The 21807-nt window shown below is 37.6% G+C and overlaps 1 protein-coding gene across 2 annotated transcripts in view; it reads left to right on the plus strand.

The window, feature by feature from the left end:
- Positions 1-1124: 1124 nt before the first annotated feature.
- Positions 1125-21807, plus strand: part of nAChRalpha1 (nicotinic acetylcholine receptor alpha1) — a 277216-nt gene continuing 256533 nt past the window's right edge. Inside the window, exons 1-2 of one of the 2 annotated variants that reach the window (XM_089736569.1) lie at positions 1125-1758; positions 1945-2114. The gene's annotated coding sequence lies outside the window, so the exon portion shown is untranslated. The remainder of the gene's footprint in view (positions 1759-1944; positions 2115-21807) is intronic. The other variant, XM_089736568.1, reaches the window with a different exon arrangement.

Here is a 21807-nt window from a genome sequence, read left to right on the forward strand (position 1 = left end):
AAAACCGGAGAAAATATTATAGACACAGTTTTCATAATAATAATAATAATATAATAAAAAAGGGCAAATTTTCATGTTTCATAATTAAGTTTAATAATACAATGAATTTATTACTAATATTAAATTAGGATGATTTAAAGCATTTTGAACGTGATTAAATGTAAAATTTTAAAATGTACTTTTGTATGATCAACAGAACAGTTTTTTACTAAACACATAATGGGATGATGTACTACTAATGACACAAAAATATTTTTTAAATTTTTTATCAATTTTCTTTGTTAATTCAGATTAATTTAGCTCGACCGATTTTTACTGGCAGATAGTTGATATTATAAATATAATGACTGCGACCGGAAATTGAATTCAGACTGTGTGATCAGTTGACAAGATTACTAAGCACTATGCCCATGAAACGATGAAAAAAAAAACAATAATCTTGGAATATAATTTAAAAAAACATATTTACAAACGATGATGCAGCGTATGACCAATATTATTTTTGTTTTCATATTATTGTCGCAGGCGTTTAGGAAGCCTGCAGATTGAGTTGAACCATGAGTAATTCTACTGCGAAGCAGTCATGTGTTAGGGATTTAAGGGCAGTTTAGGCATTCAAGAACACAATTCAGACTTCAGCCTCATATCTCAAAATGGGTGGTCGTATTCACGTTGTACTAATGTCTATCTCCCGCATCCACATCACACTAGGGGAGCCTTGAGCTTGATCCATGCAAAATAACAAAAAAATAAACTTAACTCCGCTGCGATAAGTCTTACAATGTTTTCACACAACTCTTAAGTGGCGTCCACGTGTGCAATGTTAGTAGCAACACGCTCGGCCAACGCGTGAAACGTCTTCGCTAATCAAAAGCGAAATCCGGCCGTTAACGATGCAGCGAGATATGCTTATTACACAAAATAGTCGAGTTACCCTTAATTAAATGTAATTATTATAGGTTAGTGTCTTTGTTCGGCGAGTGGAGACGGCCTTATCGACTGGGCGGCGCCGGTTCGCTCGTTCGGGCGCCTCCGTCGCGGCTCGGCGACGATCGGGAGCTCTGGTAACGCTCACTACAAATTTAAGGGCTGCGTTAGGGATATTTCGACAGGCGCGCTGCGTCTGCGGGACGACCATGGCTTTCGCACGATGTTACATAACCTCGAAATTCGAAAAAAGATTTAGCCGAACTCTCATATAAATTTCCGAGCCTGAACATCTCGAATAATACTTAATTCTTAGAATTTACTCTGAGATATGATTCAAAGCGAAATCCGCGCTTAAAGTGCGGCCAATTGTCGTCACGACAAAAAGACGATAGTAGCAATTTCCCTTTGCCGACAACCCTTTGCGAGGCGAGAGGCTGAGTGCGCTCCGGGCACATGGCGAGCGGGTAGCGCGGGGGGGTGTGCGGGCACATGGCGGGCGGGGTGCGGGGAGGCTTTCCCGGGCCGCCCCGCCTCAGTGGCGGCCTGCAGTGGCAACGACGCGCGTGTCGCCTCTGACACTTCCGCCCCGCGCACCTAATCCGCTCATTTAACAAGCAAACGCCGCATACGGAGCGGCGGCGGCTGCCTTGCGGCGGCGAGCCCCCGGGGCCGATGCTCTGATGAGCGGGGCCCCTCCGTTTCACCTTTTCCGATCCGCCTCCGACCGGCATGTGAGATCGCGCCGCGCTACTGGTCAAAATGATTGTGCGTTCAATTGTTTACATTAACTGTAGTTGATAACCTGGAGTTGGACGCTGGCATGCTTATGTGAGTATTAAGATATGTAGCGATAAGTTGTGGCGCTGCGATGTCCGGTCACGCAGCAGACGCGTCTCGCACGGGTAGCTTGGGGCTCTCCTGCAATGCGACAGCGGCGTGCGAGCGCGTCGCGTTGCTTAGATGAGGTAGTGTGTTCGAGTATGGTTAGTGAGATGAATGTTGTGTTGTTGGCAGTCGAACTGTTGGTGGGCATAGGTGGAGTGCACGCGGTCGGGTAGCGGGGTGGACGTCTTCGCGCCTCGCCCGCGGCGGGCCCGCGCCATGCGCCGGTAGCGAGGCGGCGCGGCCGAGCTGCGACCGACGACCCGTGCGCTCTCGGCTATGTGCCCCCTATGCGCTACATTGTAAGTACACTAACAATTACAACACAAATACTATCAACAACAACAAAAAAAAACAACAAGATTCACTAGACAAAAAAAACCTGACATTTTTAATTTTTTTTTTTAGTTTTTATTTCAATTAAGAAGAAGGTGTTTGGTAAAAAAATATATGTTTTTTTTTTCATTGATTGATAAAGAAACAACATAAAATAAGTACATAGCACATAGCACTAAACAATTATCAAATCCGATTCTAATAAAAAATAATTGTGTGATACATTTTAGATTAACAAGTTATTTCGTATTTTTCGTCATTGGCGTTCTAGGCAAGCTCTAAGTGCTACACACTCGCAATGATCTACACGCAATCAAAAAAAGGTACGCTGTCAAAACCTTAATATGACTCGTACATTAAACGCGTTTCCAGTCGATTTTCGAACTTACATTAATTGATTTCGCCTGCCTGAAGACCCAGCTCGGGACGTCACTACGAAACTCATCGTACCTGTTGATATTACCGCACCTTTCTTATATTGAAATAATTTCCCCAGAAACGACCTAAGATCTAGTCAAAAGTGTATGATTCATTTCATTTTCTATTTATTTCTTAGATGGGTGGACGAGCTCACGGCCCATCTGGTGTTAAGTGGTTACTGGAGCCCATAGACATCTACAACGTAAATGCCACCCACCTTGAGATAATAGTTCTAAGGTCTCAGTATAGTTACAACGGCTGCCCCACCCTTCAAACCGAAACGCATTACTGCTTCACGGCAGAAATAGGCAGAGTGGTGGTACCTACCCGTACGGACTCACAAAAGCTCCTACTACCAGTAATTACGCAAATTATAATTTTGCGGGTTTGATTTTTATTACACGATGTAATTATTACTTCACCGTGGAAGTCAATCGTGAACATTTGTTAAGTACGTATTTCATTAGAAAAAAAATTGCTTTCAATTCCAGAATATTGTTTATGATTCTTCAATTTTAAAACGATTCGGATTAATCAAACAATACAATTAAATGAATAACATAATAAATACACAAATTACAACCGCATTACAAAATTTGGTACAATAAAGTTCATGTATAGTTTTGTACATACAATAGATTATAATATTGTTCTCTTGAATAGCTGAATAGCTTAGCGTACAATGTTTGTCAATACATCCCAAATTAATTAACACATTAATAAGCCATTTTGTTAACGTAATCTCACAACCTCAGCGGATCTGCTTTTGTTACTATTGTGAGGTTTCTTTAATAACGGTTGAGTGCATACTGTGAGTCCTCGCGGGCTTGTTAAAGGGTGGGAAACATTCATGAGTTAGTACTATTGTATGGTATGCTTTTAAGCAGTATGATGAGTACATTGACACTAATAAAAACATCTGAAGTACTGGGAGTCTCTTAAATGACGTATGGTGCATTTAAAGGTCATTTATCAGAATTAATATGAAGCTCTGATACTAACTCTCCACAGTATCTCTTCAGTGCTATAACATGTCCTTTTCAAATTATGTTTAAGGGTTTTTTTGGGGTATTGAATGGCCTAGTCGTGTCTCTAATCATATAACTCTACCCTCTACAAATACTTTCAAATAAAAACTAAGCAAAGATAATGTAACAAAATTATTAGCAGAATGCGTATGTATATCGATCGCAACGGGTAGGTTTGTTCGTTTCAGTCTAAAACTAGATGATGACCGAGCTTTGCTCAGTTTTTTTTCTTTGATAACGCCATCTTGTTGTGTCTTTAAAGCAGTTAGTTAGTATAAGAAAAAATAGTATTATTATTATTATTCGCCAATAGATGTCGGAAAGAGTCATAAAGTTGATTTTTGAAAATACGAATATAACAACATTTTCTGAAAATAAATCGTAGCTAGATCGATTTATCGCCCCTGAAATCCCCTGTATACTAAATTTTATGAAAATTGTTGGAGCCGTTTCCGAGATTCAGATTATATATATACAAGAATTGCTCGTTTAAAGGTATAAGATTAGGGTAGTTCTATTACGATACTATTGAATCTTCCAATTGGTATCTTAAGTTGGACGTCGAAATACTTTGTTATGTCTATGGGCTTTAACTGCTCCCCATCACCTTGACGGTCACCTAATAGCCTATCTAAAGAAAAAATACGTATCAATAAAATCTGAAAGTTTCAAACCAAACAATCACTACATAGTATAAAACAAAGTCGCTTTCTCTGTCCCTTTATCCCTATGTATGCTTAAATCTTCAAAACTACGCAACGGATTTTGATGCGGTTTTTTTTAATAGATAGAGTGATTGAAGAGGAAGGTTTATGAAAGTGGCACCTGTGACAGAGAAGCTGAGGAGTGCGCGTTTGGGATAGTATGGACATGTGATGAGACGAAATGAAAATGAGGTTGGTAAGAGAGTGTTCACTATGAATGTGAAAGGATATAGAGGAAGAGGTAGACCTAAGAAGAAATGGATAGATTGTGTGAAAGACGATATGGGTTAGAGGGGAGTGAGCGAAGAAATGATATATGATAGAAGATTATGGAAGGAGAAAACATGCTGCGCCGACCCCAGGTGACTGGGAGAAGGGCAGGATAATGATGATGAAATGATGATGAAGAGGAAGGTGTATATTTATAATAACATCCATTAAATAGTTGAGAAATACTGTTATCAATAATAAATTACAGTTCCCTAAGTGAAACGAGGGCGGGTCGCTAGTATAATATAAATAATACCAGATATATTTTACAAATCTCTCTTTATAATGCGATGCAGCAATTTAGGGAACAGGGACAAAGAGAAGATTCTCCAACGAGCGAATGTGCTCTTTCTCGATAGATTGAAGGACAGAATATTGTTGTTCGAACTTGTATATATGCAAGTCTATCTTGTGAATGTCGTAAACGCAATTCAGGCTTTGTCCATTTTTTTCTATTCAGTACTGTCTATCGAAATATCAATATTGGTTTTTGAATTTTTCGAATTTTATTCGGATCACATTTAAAATGTGGAATAAAAGATGCTACTAGATTATGAATTATTTAAAAAAAATAAGTACAGTGTATGTAACACTGTACTTAAATTTTAAAAGACCTTAAATTTTAAGTACTTAAATTTTAAATTTTAAAGAAAGATTGTAGGAAATAATTGAACTGGAAAACTTGGGAAAAAATCTTTGAAAATATTTGGTATCACCAGGAAAACCTTATAAGGACAGCCCACTAAGTTTCTCGTCGGATTTTCTCAGTGGGTTTCAATCTGGTGGTAGATTTAGCGAAGTACTACTCTTACTAGGAGTGATGGTAGCAAACATTTCTTAGGTTGAGACTCCTTAAGCCCTGTCTATCAGGACCAAGCCGGAATAGTCCCACGAGTCTGCCAGAGCTTATGTAGAAAAAAAAAGTATAAAAACGTCATTATTTTAATTTGTACTTCAACTGTTAAACGGTGTTTTTTTTAGATTTAAAGAATATTAACAATTGCCTACATTGCAACAAAGTTGTATTGCTTTTGCTACGCCGTAGGCCATGCACCTACTACGTAGGACTCTTGCTACACCGTAGGCCCTGCACATACCACGTAGGACTTTTGCTACGCCGTAGGCCATGTGCCTACGACTAGATGTTGTATCTTTAATCGTCGGTACCTTTCAGGGGTACTACTAAATTTGTATAAGCATTAATGCTTCAATATTTTTTGTAAATGTAAAGTATAAAGTATAAATGTAAAGTGTAAAGGTATAGGTTTATTTGATTTTTACGACTTGTGAATCACTGTCACGGTTCGCTAAAAGTTGATTGATATTGCTCTGGATTGTACATCATCCTTTGAGCTTTAACGCAAATCTTCAAGGTCGTAGTTACTACATACTAATGTGTGTCGTAGTTACTGTAAACTGTGTACAAGTGTACACCCGTTTTTGGTTCTCGTAATACTTGTAATTATTGTGCTGGAATGATATATACAAAGGTAACGCGTGATTTATAAATATTTTTTTTTTAAAGGTTTTTGGCTCACACCGCTTATGGGGCTATTCATTGATAGGAAAATAAATGTAAAAAAGACATAAGAAGAATCGAGATAAGAAGAATCGATTTTTTACAGACATTTTAATACGACAATTTTTATGTATGCATATATATTTGAGACTATTTTAATTGTAGAAAACAGAGAGACAAAGATTTACGGTAGAGTATTATGTACAAAGATTTACGGTAGAGTATTATGTACGGATGGTAGAAAGCTGATACTGGCTCTATGAGGGAGGATGTCCGAATAAATAAAACAACAAACAATAATTTATTACCACGCCACATAATGTATGAAAACGCTGTTCCAAGATCACATAAAACCAGAAACAACGGTATGAAAACAAGACCACCGTAAACATTTTTATTTGTTATTGTTACACCGGGTAGTAAATAAACGCGCCGAAAATCAATACACTATATATATAATATATTCAAAGTCGTCGTGGCCTAACGGATAAGACGTTCGGTACATTCGTGTTGAGCGATGCACCGGTGTTCGAATCTCAGGCGGGTACCAATTTTTCTAATGAAATACGTACTTATCAAATGTTCACGATTGACTTTCACGGTGAAGGAATAACATCGTGTAATAAAAATGAAACCCGCAAAATTATAATTTGCGTAATTGCTGGTGGTAGGACCTCTTGTGAGTTCGCGCGGGTGGCTACCATCACCCTGCCTATTTCTGCCGTGAAGCAGTAATGCGTTTCGGTTTGAAGGGTGGGGCAGCCGTTGTAACTATACTTGAGACCTTAGAACTTATATCTCAAGGTGGGTGGCGCATTTACGTTGTGGATATCTATGGGCTCCAGTAACCACTTAACACCAGGTGGGCTGTGAGCTCGTCCACCCATCTAAGCAATAAAAAATTTATATATATATATATATATTCTTGAGTTGTTGTTTCCGTGGATGTAACAACTCGGCCGTCTATTGACTCTGTCCGGGATTCAGTTTGTTTTAAACTCGACGACCCAATTATCGTTTCGCTTAAAATGTATCAGTTTTCTAAACAGACAGATCTGTTTGCTTCTGTTGAAATATGTTTGTTTTACATCGCATTGACAAGTTAGTGGTTTTATATTACGAGCGAAACGGACAGTCACTTGACTGTTTAGTGCTTACCGGAGTCTAGAAACATCATGCTGTTAATACAGCCATCCAACTTAAGGCTTGAATTCCAAGTCTTTATGTCTTAATTTTATTTTATTTTTAATTATAATTTGCGTAATTACTGATGGTAGGACGTCTTGTCAGTCCGCATGGATAGGTACCACCACTCTGCCTATTTCTGCCGTGAAGTAGTAATGCGTTTCGGTTTGAAGGGTGGGGCAGTAGTTGTAATTATACTGATACCTTAGAACTCATATCTAAAAGTGGGTGGCGGCATTTACGTTGTAAATGTCTATGGGCTCCGATAACCACTTAACACCAGGTGAGCTGCGAGTTCATCCATCCATCTAAGCAATAAAAAAAATTATAGTACATGAGTATTACAATTTTTTTTAAAGATTGTACTAACCACCCTTCAAACTGAGATGCGTCTGATCCGTGTTAGAAATAGAATGGTGGTAACTTTTTTTTGGCCGGTTCTGAACACCCTGTGTGCTTTCAGTGGCTAGGGGGAGTGTGTTCTGAACCACCTGTGCCTAGGGAAAGTGTGGAATAAGTACCGCTAATCTACTCCCCTACCCTCTTGCCTGACGCTCCATCCCGAGAGTAAACCGAAGCAATGGGAGATTCCGTGCTTAATATTATAAGACGCGCAGCTCTCCTCAAGGTCGCCTGGACGATGAAATCGCCGAGGCGATAGCCCACGTCTTTGCGTCAGCTGTCTTGGCACGGTAGCCCATTAGGCCGCCCCAGGTCTTGCCTGTAAGGTGTCAGAATACCCCGCAGGGCCAGATTCAAACCGATCGGTGTAGAGAGGAATGAGTTCTCTTTCCGCCGCCTCCTTCTCTGAGATGGTGAGCTCGCAGATGTCGAGCATCGACACGACGGTTAGCAGCGACCAGTCCGGTCCTATTTGCATGACGAAGGTGTTCTCAAGTGATAGCACTCCATCCTCAGTTCCTGGCGACGTGGTGCAGGTATTGTTCGATATAGGACGTCAGTAGCTACTCATACTGGCCTAAAATATGAGTAGCCGTATTTACGAAAACAAATATTTTTGTTTGGATTATCACATGATGTTTTTCTTTCACCGTGAAAGTTGTTCGCGAACAAATCTTAAGTACGTATTTTCTAAGAAAAAATGGTATCTATCTGAGGGATTTTAGCACGGGCATAGTCGCATCGCTTGACATAAATATTTATGATACATTAGGCGCCTTACAACGACTTGAAGTACTGTAATTTAATAATCCTCTTACTAATTTACATCTTATACTAAGAGTAGTATTGTAGGAATTAGTAACATAAACTCCAAATTAACATAAACTAAATACCAAGCTATCTCTGTCAAATTAATCAATTCCAATATCATGTGTCTTTAAATAATCCGCAGAGGTGACCTTCACAAGCGAGTACGGATAGTGACAAAACGAGGTTTTGTCTATTAAAAAAAATTCAAATAACTGCTATGATAGTTTATCAAGGCCGGTATTAGTCGATTTTATCAAGGCTTAATGATATTAGAAAAGCCAATCAATCTCGCGATTGAAATTCAAAAAGGCGCATCAAGGGCTCTCGTCGTCTGCGTGTCGTCGAGTTTTTGCTAGGCACTCTACAACCCTATTAATCGCTTGATTGTCAAAGTGAATTCAATAACGCGGTACGTAGGGAAAATGAAATTTTAGAAACCGAAAAAAAAAATCGTACAAATTTTTTACTGGTGGTACGACCTCTTGTTAGTCTGCACGAGTAGGTACCACCACCCTGCCTATTTCTGTCGTGAGGCAGTAATTCGTTTCGGTTTGAAGGGTGGGGCAGCCGTTGTAACTATACTGAGACCTTAGAACTTATATCTCAAGATGAGTGGCGCGTTTACGTTGTATATATCTATGGGCTCCAGTAACCATTCAACACCTGTGAGCTCGTCCACCCATCGAAGCAATAAAAAAAAAAGTTTTATATTAACCTAACATATTATTATAGGAATTTCAAATCAAATCAAATCAAATCAAAAAATTTACCACTTAAGTCTTAAATTTTTAAAATACGTCTTCACTCTTTCACTGTTAAATGTCTATTAAATTTTAGTCTGCTTTGTACAACAGAGTATTTAACGAGTAGTACTAAAAAATGTACTATTGAATTCGAAATATATTGATAAAATAAAAAACAAAAGATGCGTAGTGTCGTGGGACACCGGATAGGGACGAAGTTCCTTATTATAAAAATATTAATTTTAAGTTCTATTCGAGGTATAAAGAAAATAAAACTTGAGGTTTTGCAACAACCCACGGTCATTCAGTAACGCGCGAACTTATTGTGGTACACTTCATTCACGGTTGTTTGCATAAGAGTTAGTGTATTGCGCAAGCGAACGCTCTGAGATCGTCGTTAATGAATGATAAAAAAATATGATATTTTTTGTGCGTTATTACAAAGTTAAGTCGTACACTGTGTGCACTACTAATAAAAATCTTACGTTACGGACGTTTTTTTCCCGGTTAGGGAACCCCTCGGCATCGTCCCATAAGGAACTTCGTTCCAAAAAGTATAATTATATTTTTATTCTTTCTACAGATACCCAAAGTGTATAGCTTATATAACGTATGCGCATTATCTATAATCCACAGCTTTGCAAACTAATTATTGGGGGCCAATCAATGAATTTCACCGGTTTGTTTGATGTTATTTCCTCGTCGCGAAGTGTTGTTTCGAGGTATAATTACTTTTGAAAATTGATACTTGTCTTTCAGCCAATAACAGATACGACGTTTTGTAATAACACAGTTTACAGGTCCGAACAACAAGTAGGTATATCTTCCAAGAAAAAAAAACACGCGAATAACTAAATTTCAACTGCGCTATATTTCATTGGAAAAAACAAACTGGTATTTCCCATTGAAGGCGTCTAAATAAGTGTTTTAATAAGCGAACAATACCTGAATTTAAATTATCTTATCGAAGTAGTTACCTATCTACCTATGTCATTTATATTTATATCCACTTAACACAACTAATACATAATATTAACGCAATAAAAACAAAACATACTCCAAATACTCCAGTAATTCTAACATCATTCTGACATCACGCATTTACAAGTTCCTTGAGAATATACATATGTAACCTGTCCAACCTTAACACGTATACCGTTCGGGCTAAGCAAAATCAGGTTATAGAAAAGTAATTTTTATTTACTTGAGATTTTCATTCTCAATTTTATAAAACGCGCTAATTTGCACGGAAGGTAATAATTAGCGACTTGCACCGTCTAACCTAGTATTTAAGATATTTTAAAAGGTTATTTGATAAAAACTACAAGTTTCTATTGGGTTCGAAAACCAAGGCATTAATTGGTTCGGCTAAAGAGCCACGCGGCTCACTTCCATACGCGTTTTGTTTAATAGCTGCAATCTATGGCTTGTAGGAAGCATTTTCGTTGGAACTCTCACGCAGCTTACGGGTGACCCTCATGGCCCGACCGGTTCCGCAAGATAAGGCTCACCCGTGAGCACCGTGGCCTAAATGAAAATACTCGATTTTTCATATGGCATTCAACGTGTTGAATCCTTTTTGAGAATAATGTTTTTATCAAATCCTGTTTTAAAAAAAAAATGATTTTATTGTAAAAAAGCGAGGGGTGCATGGTATAAGTAGTTATAAATATTTTATGAACAGATATGAGTTGGGTTATTTTGATAATATCCTGAAAAGCACCCCACGCTTTTTTACAATAAAATCATTTTTTCTTACACTATTTTTAATTCAAATTTATTAAAATTTATACTCTATTTTTTAGTTGAATTTTTTTTTTTAATATTGCATTGTCGTCGGTTCTTAATAAGTATACCAAATTTCGAGTTAATCCGATATTTTGAAGGGGGTCAAAATCAAGTTCAAAGATTCCGTTACAAACATACATACGTCTGAAGCTAATAAAAGCGTATTAATGAGTGATAAAAACGTACAAAGTGTAATTTTTATGGTAATAAATTTCGTGTACATTTTTTTTACTAATTCGAGGTAGTCGGGAATTTTTTATGCTCACCGGATGTTTCCTTTAGACAATACAACCTTAATGACGAAGTTATCTGTTAAGAGGCCGTTGTTAGCGAGAAGAAAGCCATTTATGTCCATCATCAATTTATCACACTTGCCTTAAATAAATAGTACTTGTGCCTTAAATAAATAGAATTACAGCATCGAGACGATAAATATAAAACTCGATAGCTTAGCATAAGAAATGTTTCACCCTCTAAACGGAAACGCATAGCTACTTCGTGGTAGATATTATATGTAGATATAGTAATACCCAACCGCGTGATCTTGCAATGCGCTCTACCATCCTTAATCAGCTTTAATAATTTTAATAATAAATTTTTGAAATCGCTTCCCTTAACCCATACCCATTTTTTCAGTTTTTTATTCCCTCATATAAAAAGTTGAGCAGGCATACTGAAATAAAAATTAAGCCTCAATAATCAAGGTTACAACGTAACCGAGTCTAAACCGAAATATACCCGGTTCATATTTACTATACGATAATTCGAGCCTGTTCGAATATCAGCCTTATGGTTCAGACGTTAACACCGTAAACGCTTCGTGGCCACAAACTGGTTAGCAGCTCTGGCTTCTGAAGGCCAAACTCGGCGTTTTAGCCCAGTGGACCTCTTTCTTTATTTGAATATTTATTAAATCAACCCCCCCCCACCCCCTCAGCCTGACAGTCCCCTTAGTGTTGTGACAACGATGTTCCCCTACCATTTCATTTGGCTTATCATTCCGAATGTTTGTGACGAAAGGTTTTCGGGAATGAAGGGATATTTCTCGCCCTGTATGCGAAGGACGTGTGATCTATTTTATATACATACTCATTTAGATGGATCCACTTTAGTTATTTTAATTAATACTGGACAATATTTTAAATGATGTTATTTTGTTTATTTTAATTGTCTTCTGTTGAACTGGAAAGTTCTAGATGGTAAGTAATCAAACAAAATGGCTGCAGAACTGCTATTACATACCTAGTGGAATATAAAACGTACATTCTAAAGTATTCATAATAGGACACATAATTATTCCGTATATGCGGTTGCAATTTTACTGCACTAATAAAATATTATCTTTCAAGCTACATAACCAAATCAAATATTTATCATTGTTTCTGGATTTTAACAACGATTTCTGTAAATAGAACGAGTTGATAATACGCAATTGTTAATTAAATGAAAATCCAAGTTAAATATTCGCCTACATTTTTATATTGCATTTTTGTTGTACATTTTATTTTTGCAAATAAAGATTGGCATGATCAAAGGATATGACGTCATCTTTGAATTCGTGTAAACTAAAAAGTGTTTTACGTTTTGAAATGTCAACGACAATAAAATAAATAAATACAAAGAATCGTGAAAATCGATTTAGAGTTGATACGAGTCGATTCTGTCGATTTCCGATCATTCATAAAATCGATTATCAACAATCATTCCGACGGCTCCCAGTCAGCCAGCGACAAATTAATACCGGATAAGCCACCAGCACGGGATGTAAGGAAATGAACCGCATTGGTGTTCTGTTGGAGGGGAAATCGTAAACCTACAAACGGAAGTTTCGATCATTCGTACCCGTGATACCAATTAGGCGAGGGCTGTGCAAACAGCGGGTAACGGGTGTCAATCGAACTGTCGGTATCGATTTACTGTAACGTTCTATTCGATTAAACTCAAGTGTTCTATAATGTAATGCGATGAATGGAATCGGTTTGCCTTCGAATATAATAAATTGTACGGACACGCATGGCCATCGACGTTATGAAATGAAATACGCACTCAACAAATGTTCACGATTGACTTCCACTGTGAAGGAATAACATCGTGTAATAAAAATCAAACACGCAAAATTATAATTTGCGTAATTACTGGTGGTAGGACCACTTGTGAGTCCGCGCGGATAGGTATCACCGCCCTGCCTATTTCTGCCGTGAAGCAGTAATGCGTTTCGGTTTGAAGGGTGGGGCAGCCGTTGTAGCTATACTGAGACTTTAGAACTTGTATCTCAAGGTGGGTGGCGCGTCTAAGTTGTAGATGTCTATGGGCTCCAGTAACCACTTAACACCAGGTGGGCTGTGAGCTCGTCCACCCATCTAAGCAATAAAAATAAAAAAAATGTTCAAGAGGTAATTGTAAAAGAAATATAATAAAGAATACTTATAGCCTTCTCGGGTTCTTCAAGGAACTCTATTGTTTAAGCAAGGAAGCTAAATTTCCTTTTAGTTAAAGCATGTTTTGTACTACTAGAGGTCCCGCAGTAGTCGAAATTCGACTATAATTAATTGGAATTGTAAGTTTGTACACTATTATGATTGTATTTTATACTTCTATAATCACAAATTTCGCCAAAACTACATTATAAAAAATATAATATTAACAAAGACAAACAATATTTAAGAATTACAGACGTCAAGAACAAAAGTTTGTCAATAAATAGTACCTATGCATGTGTGTGTGCGTCAAATATATGGTATGTAGTGTGTGTAATGTTTTATTTAATATATCTTTTATGCATTATTTAAAAAAAGTATTAGCATTGTGCACTTCTTTTCTATATTGTCTATAAGTGTGGAAAATTTCATACGCCTCCGTCCGCGCAATTTTCGTAAAAAGGGATACAAAGTTTTTGCTTCACGTATTAATATATATAGTTAGATTTCGTATTAGACGATTATATTAAATCGAATAAATTGATAGAAAAAAATCTTTAGTTTTTTTTATGTTTCTATACCATTCCTCATTTTTAATGGTAGCAAGTAGGGCGTGTTATGAGCCCCACACAGATAGGTATAACCGCCCTTCATATTTCTGCCGTGAAGCAGTAATGCACTCTGAATGGTAGGGCAGCCTGCTATAAAACTGATTGATAACTTATGTCTCTAAATGGGTAGCAGAATTTACGTGGTTGAAGTCTATGTGTTCCGGTGACCACTAGGCGAGCGTAAGCCCGTCTCCCTATTTAGGCAACAAATAAAAACCTTCACAGTTTTCTTGGCGTAGTCGAAACTTGTATTGTAAATAGAGCGCACTACAAATTTCCCAAAAAAATATTGCGATCGTTTCTTTCAACACAGAAAGGAACTAATACTTACAATCTTAAGATCTGTATCTAAATTGGCCTGTAGCAGTGCATATTAATTCTCAAAGTGTAATTTCCGAGAAAAATAATATCGTTGACTGTACATAACTTTATCTGATACCGTTATCGCAGACGTTACGCCGTTTAACCGCGAACATCGGGGTCCTAACTTTTGGTCCATTCGCTGGCTCGGAGGAAAGATTGTCGTGATAAGACTAGCATTGTGATTTTGGGCGGAATGAATTAAGCCCGATGTAATCAGATTAACTTTCCAGCTTAGCTGCGTGTGCTTTTAAGATTTTTTAAGATAGATTTTTTTTTCAACAAACTCACTTAAACATTTTTTTTATTGCTTTGATTGGTGGATAAGCTCACAGCTCACCTGGTGTTAAGTGGTTACTGGAGGCCTTAGACGTCTACAACGTAAATGCGCCACCCACCTTGAGATATAAGTTCTAAGGTCTCAAGTATAGTTACAACGGCTGCCCCACTTTCCAAACCGAAACGCATTACTGCTTCACGGCAGAAATAGGCAGGGTGGTGGCACCTATCCGCGCGGACTCACAAAAGGTCCCACCACCAGTAAATACGCAAATTATAATTTGCATAATTACGAATTTTGTTAATATTGCATAGGAAGTGTTGATATTGAAACATTTTAACACCACGTGGTATTTTCAATGCGTAAATAATTAATATAATAAAGATCATTTGATGGTTAATAAGACGGTCAACGGTGACGATGATGACGGTGATGATGACGGTCAAAAGAATTGTCAGCATAGACAGGCAGCATCAATGTTAGTAAGTGACCACTCTGGCAGTCCCAAATGCCTTGGTTCAGGTGTCTCGTGCGAATATTTGGTCCCCAGTTCCAAACAAAATGACAGTTCCATTTTGTTTATTGCATCCTGGTTTGGAAAGTGGGACACCTATTATATTATACAGTTGAGACCATGCAGCCAGGCTACCTAACGATAAGTTGTCTCTGTTTGTCATGGACATCAACAAGGCAAGGGGCACAGTCAAGCCGCTGCTGCTACACCAAGTCGGTGTTGTTTATGTATCCTCATGATGGCTCCAGTGACTACTTAATCAGTTGTACCGTGAGCTTTCTGAGCCCATTAGCTGCATTAAATTGAAATAATATGAACCGTATATCAACCGTAATAGAGTATTGATTTAATAATATCTATCAAATTTCTATAGAGAGTTGCTAACTTTGTAAAATACAAGGACGACGTTAAAACGTCTTGAAATGTCAAAAAGTTATTAAATTTAGATGCGCACTCAAAAACTACAAAGTCGCGTCGAAATATCATCTGTTAAAGTCGTAAATATGATATAAAATTGTAACTTCGTTGCAGCTCTCTTGATAATTGTGATCGTAGCCCCTGCGTAGCGTTTGTCTACGAAAGTGCTACGCCATTCTCGTGGTCTGTGTTATTGAGATTACTAGAGGTGCCGCAGTAGTCGAAATTCGACTATAATTAATTGGAATCGTAAGTTTTTACACTATTATGATTGTATTTTATACTTCTATAATCACAAATTTCGCCAAATCTACACTTTAAAAAAATATTAATACAGACAAACAATATTTAATCTATTCTCAATTTGACCACAGACGTCAAGAACAAAAGTTTGACAATAAATAGTATGCATGCGTGTGTGTGTCAAATACATGGTATGTAGTGTGCGTAATGTTTTCTTTATTGATTTAATGTATGTTTTATGCATTATTTAAAAAAAATATTAGCATTGTGCACTTCTTCTCTATGTTCTCTATAAGTGTGGAAAATTTCATATTCCTCGGTCCGCGCAATTTTCGTAAAAAGGGATACAACGTTTTTGCTTCACGTATTAATATATAGATATTGTTCATCTTTCTACATCGACTAATTTGTATTCGAAGTTTGTTTTTTGTTAAAATATTAAAAGTACATATATATGAATATAAACATTTGAATCATGAGGAGCCTCACTAACAAATACCGGCAAAGTAAGATTAGAATTACCGTGGAAATGCTTCAGCGAAATCTCACCTTGCCTCTATCAACATAAGGTTAAGTTAATTATGGACGAATCAATCGGGATTACATTCGGATTATTCCTAATATAAGTCGCTAATGTCATTAGCTGGAACATATGTTTGGCTTGTCGGATGTCAATTGGTACATATTATATGTTACTGTGGCGTGACTGTACTGTGAAGTGAAATGTCTCGATAGATTTAAACAGTATTGATGAATTACGTATTCATATAGTATAGTGGTTATCACTTAGTATATATATCTGTATACTAAGTGGTTTGTGAAGGATAACATAAGAGAAAGAGAAGGAGTGAGAACATCTCGTTCCCTCACGCACTACTGCTACCTTCGAGATGATGGGCTCACAAGTCGAGCGTCATCTTCTAAGGTCCCCCACTGTCGAGCAAGCCAGGAGGATTAGCAGTGATAGATCAGCTCTTACTTATAGGGCGAGGGTACGTCGCTACGATAATCTATGATACTGGTAGTAGCACTTGTTGCGAGCTAAACAATAAGGTACTTACCAAAGTAACCGTACTCGGTGAGAGAGAGTACTCTATGTCAGCTGGAAAATGAGGGTTTCTCGGTCACATTCACCTAGTCTCCTTTTCTTTGCTTATATCATGATTCTAACGCGATTCACAAAGATTGGATCCGGTGGTAAATAGTCTCTACGAGCTACGGTTATACCCAAAATTACTGATATTCTGTTTTTCATACAAGATTTAGCGACCTTTTATTGTTTTTATTTTTTATTTACCTTAAGGTAGACCATAAATCTGACAGCACTTCGACAGTTATAATGATAATTTCATAGTAAAAACCACATAAAGTATACTTGAAGTTCTTTATTTACTTTAGAACTCAGAAACATACATTTAATTAAATCAAGGAGAAACAATGGTAAGATAATATATACGTGTTGAAGTTTTGGTTAGTACATATTATATTAGTAATAAGTAGCATTAAGCAAGTGGGTATTGTGTTTTCGAAAATGTTACATGATCAGTGAAACGTTGTTCAAAATACTCAAACATGAACATTTAATGCAAAACTATTCTACGACCTTTTTTTAATATGGATAATAATATATTTTCTTTATGATTACAATTTCAAATGTATGTATCAGAATTCATATTTCGATTCTCAGTCAATATAACTCATAGAAATCACACGAAGAATTCTGTGTGTTATTTGCTTTCATTATCAGTCTTGTTTATTCCTCTTAAAAAGCTACTTTGTCTTTTCTGAATGTGAATGTCGTTTACGTTATTAAAATTCATAAGTTCAAAAATAAGTCATCAAATTCACATCATTGTTTTCAGTGGCAGATTTTTTCCCTCTACCCGCATCTTTAAACTGTAGTTTGAACCGCCTTCGGTAAAACAACAAGCCATTATCGGCACATCCAAAGCTGTTGCTTACAAAGTTTTCGGCAAGTTCGTAAGCTCATCAAACTGTTGCAAGCTCGCTCGGACACAGCTTCGGGGTAGCACGAGACTTATTATTATTAGATTTAAGCTCAGGTTTTAGTAGTTGATTTCACTTAGAACATTTAGCAAATTCCGTTTACTTTATAATCTGTGAACCGTATTTCAAACAAATTCATTAGATCGTTGGAACTAATGCCATTTTAGTTTATTTTCTAAGATGTATGCAAAATACAGAAATAACATCTTTTCTGTGAATATTTGAGATTGTTAAATTAGATAAGCATTGAAAACAAAAAATTCGGACAAACGTTAGTACAATGCAGAATACACGTTCATAAAATTCCTCTGGACTAGTTTTGGAATATAAAGCACAAGACATTTTTTTCTCGTGACAAAAGTCAAGGAAATTATTTTTCCAAGCTGACATGGTAAGTCATGTCGTCGACCGCTGCCATAGTACAATAGGTGACCGCCCTGATTCATCCATTTGTCAACTTACATTTGTAACGTCTGCTAAGCACATTGGAGGAAGGATGTCATTTGTAGAAATGTAAGTGATTGTAGAGAGACCTCTGGTGTGGGCAGCAGTGAGTGAACGGACGTATTTACTCGGTTTTCTATGCCTTTTAAATGGTAAAGCACTGCTTTCATTAGGTTTTGAGACACATTATTAACTATCTCCTTCTTTGTAAAACTTATCTTTGAGTTGAAAATCGCTGGTAAGTTGTTTTATATATTTTGGTTGGCCACCATTTTTCAGATTTTCCCCCCGAAGTGAAATATCCAGGATCAGTTTAATACAATGGGATGTAGATTTTATTGATCTGCGGTAATTATATAACACCGAATGGTGGAACCACTGTGCTTATCACAATACCAACTGGTTAACTTAAAAAAGGGTGCGTGTACTTATGTACGCGCGTAAGAAGTTATACTTTATTTTTATTAAATTTATTTATTTATTTTCATTTAAATTTTAATCAATTTGAAAAAAAATCGATTAAACAACATCCTCAAACACGCATATTGGACATCCCTTTTCTTGACATCGTATAAATTCGGTAATTCTCGGTACGGTTCGGAAAGTTCACCTGCGGCTATATTCAGACTCGCCAAGTTACGTCGGTCATATTGTAATGAGCGATTTAGTGGGCAACTTCATTCTGTTAATTTAGTGTCACGGTGCGCGCGCATCGTAAAATTTCACTCTCATCAATTTTTCATAATGAGCCTAAAGAAGTATAGCTTAAAAAAAATTTGAGACAATTTCAAATCTCCTCCTCCTCGAGTCGTGCTCCTCATGTCTGAGGGTCGTGACCACCATCACCCATGAGCTTCAATCTTAGGATCTTTTTCCACTTTCCCCTGTCCACGGCGCCATGCAGCGCGCTGTACACTGTACTGTCCAAAGTGGTGCGGATCTGATCGGACCAACGAGTATGGCTGCGGCCTCTAGATCTGTTGCCTTCAACTTTCCCTGTGATCATAAGTTTTTCCAGGTTATCGCCGTCTTTCCTCGCAATGTGACCAAAATATTCGAGGATCCGCTTCAGACATACAGTAGACAGTCTGATTTTGATGCCCAGTTGCTTCAATATCGACACGTTAGTCCGGAAGGCTGTCCACGGAATTCTTAGCATGCGTCTCCAACACCACATTTCGAAAGCATCGATGCGCATTCGGTCTGCTGCTTTCAACGTCCATGTCTCAGCTCCATACAAGAAGATAGAGAAAACAAGAGTCCGCACCTGTCTGGTTTTAGTTTTCAGGCCTATCCCTCTATTCTTCCAGATCTTCTGTAGCTGAGACATCGCACTTTTAGCCATTCCGATACGTCGGCGCACGTCAGTTTCACATGAGCCTTTGTTGCTGATGCAGGACCCGAGATACACGAATTCGTCTACAACCTCTAATCCAAGCGCCCCACTCAATCTTAGAACATTTGCACGATCCACCACCATTAATTTCGTTTTTGATCTATTTATGGAGAGGCCTAGGCTGTTGCTGATACGTTCCATTTTGCTGAAGAAAAGAGACATTTCAGATTCGTCTGCAGCTAGCAGGGTCGTGTCATCGGCATATCGGAGATTTGTAATATGAGCTCCACCAATGCGCACACCTCCCGACCAATCTTCACAAGTCTGCCGCATGATGTATTCTCCATATGCATTAAAAAGTATAGGTGACAGTATGCAACCTTGCCGGACACCTTTTCCAAAACAGAACGGTTGGGACACAGCTTCATCGATTCTGACAACTCCCTGACTGTAGATATACAGGCTCTGTACCAGCACTATCAGATGATTGGGTACACCAAGAACATTCAATACCTTCCACAAGGAACTCCAGTTGACACAATCAAAAGCCTTGCTGTAGTCGATGAAACACATGATGAATGGAACGTTGTATTCGCGACCCTTCTCGATTAGCTGCCTCACGTTAAGAATTTGCTCACGCGTGCCTCTTCCCTTCACAAAACCGGCTTGTTCTTGCGGAACCTGTTGGTCCAGGTAGTAACGAATCCGGTTGTTCAGTATGTAAAGTAAGATCTTGCTGGCGTGGGAGATGAGTGCAAGCGTGCGGTAGTTATCACATTGCTTCGTTGAGCCTTTTTTGTGCAAGGGAAGAATAATCGACCTAGTCCAGTCACTAGGCCACACACCATCCGCCCACACTTTGTTGCAGATGGAGTGCAGAGCAGTAATTCCGTTATCACCTAGCACCTTCAGAATTTCCGCTGATATCAAGTCAGGGCCAGGTGCTTTCCCATTTTTCAGCGAGCGCAAAGCAGCCACAATCTCAGCTCGAAGAATATTCGGCTCTCTATCCACACAATCGATGGCGGGTACATTACTTGAAGTAATAGATGATGGGTTTTTGTATAGATCCTGACAATAGGAACGCCAACTCTCGGAAATTTCGTCTAACCGATTCAAATCTAAATACACATTATAAATAAGAAAATACATTAATTTAATGAAATTTTTGCTGAAATGACTCACGCTCCATTTACTCTAACGGCAACTTATACACATGTATCAAAATAACCGCACAAGTTTCGACTCAATGGATTTAACTCAATAGATAAACAAGCTATAGAACACAACAGTATTATTTTTGAATATAATGGACATGCCGATTGATAGTGAAATATGAAAAGCAGAATCTTTCATTTTTTTCATTCCACATTTAAGTAACTTATACTTCGAGAGTCACTCATTAGTTTTACAGCAGACGAAATTAGCGTTTTAACCGCTCAATATCCAAATGAAATTCCAAACTGAAGTTCCGTATCAGCGAATCGTTTTAATCAATGATTAGCTGTTGACTGATCATAATATCATAGCATCGTAATAGAATCAAAGCCGCGTAATTTTTTCGCGGCACGTTTCGACTCTATAATTTGCAGTTGACTCTGCGTAAATAGATTTTCGCTACGGCCACAAAATGCAAAGGTTTGCGCTGTACCGAACATTAAAAGTCGTATCGTAAAAATATATGAGGTGTTGCCTTTGCATAATGCTGTGTTTTGGCCCAAAAATTAACATAAACAGAGCCTACAGCGGGAGATAAAGTTCTGGATGCGACGCAGAGGCATTCATTAAAACATTCTGAATTACATAAATGAGATACGGTGTTTTAAGATGGTGTATACAAAGCCGGTAATGGACTTTTAGTAAATTGTTCGCGAATGAATATTTTTAAACGTTTTATTTAGTATATAATGTATCCGTTTAAACGCCAAAGTTCTGTTGGAGATCTTTATTATATCGTTTTTCAGCCTTATACCTCAAAATATAGTATAATATTTGAGTTAACATTTTTATTGGATATAATGAGTGTTATTGGATACGTATGGTTTTGATCTCGTGTGTGCCAATTTATCGTATATAAAAAGAAGCAATTTTATGTGATTTATTTGATTTTCATGTTAATATTTTGGTTTTTTTTTACATTACCTTATTAGCTCTAATATGA

Source organism: Bombyx mandarina, chromosome 21, assembly GCF_030267445.1.
Source record: "Bombyx mandarina strain Sakado chromosome 21, ASM3026744v2".
Classification (NCBI taxonomy): Eukaryota; Metazoa; Arthropoda; class Insecta; order Lepidoptera; family Bombycidae; genus Bombyx; species Bombyx mandarina.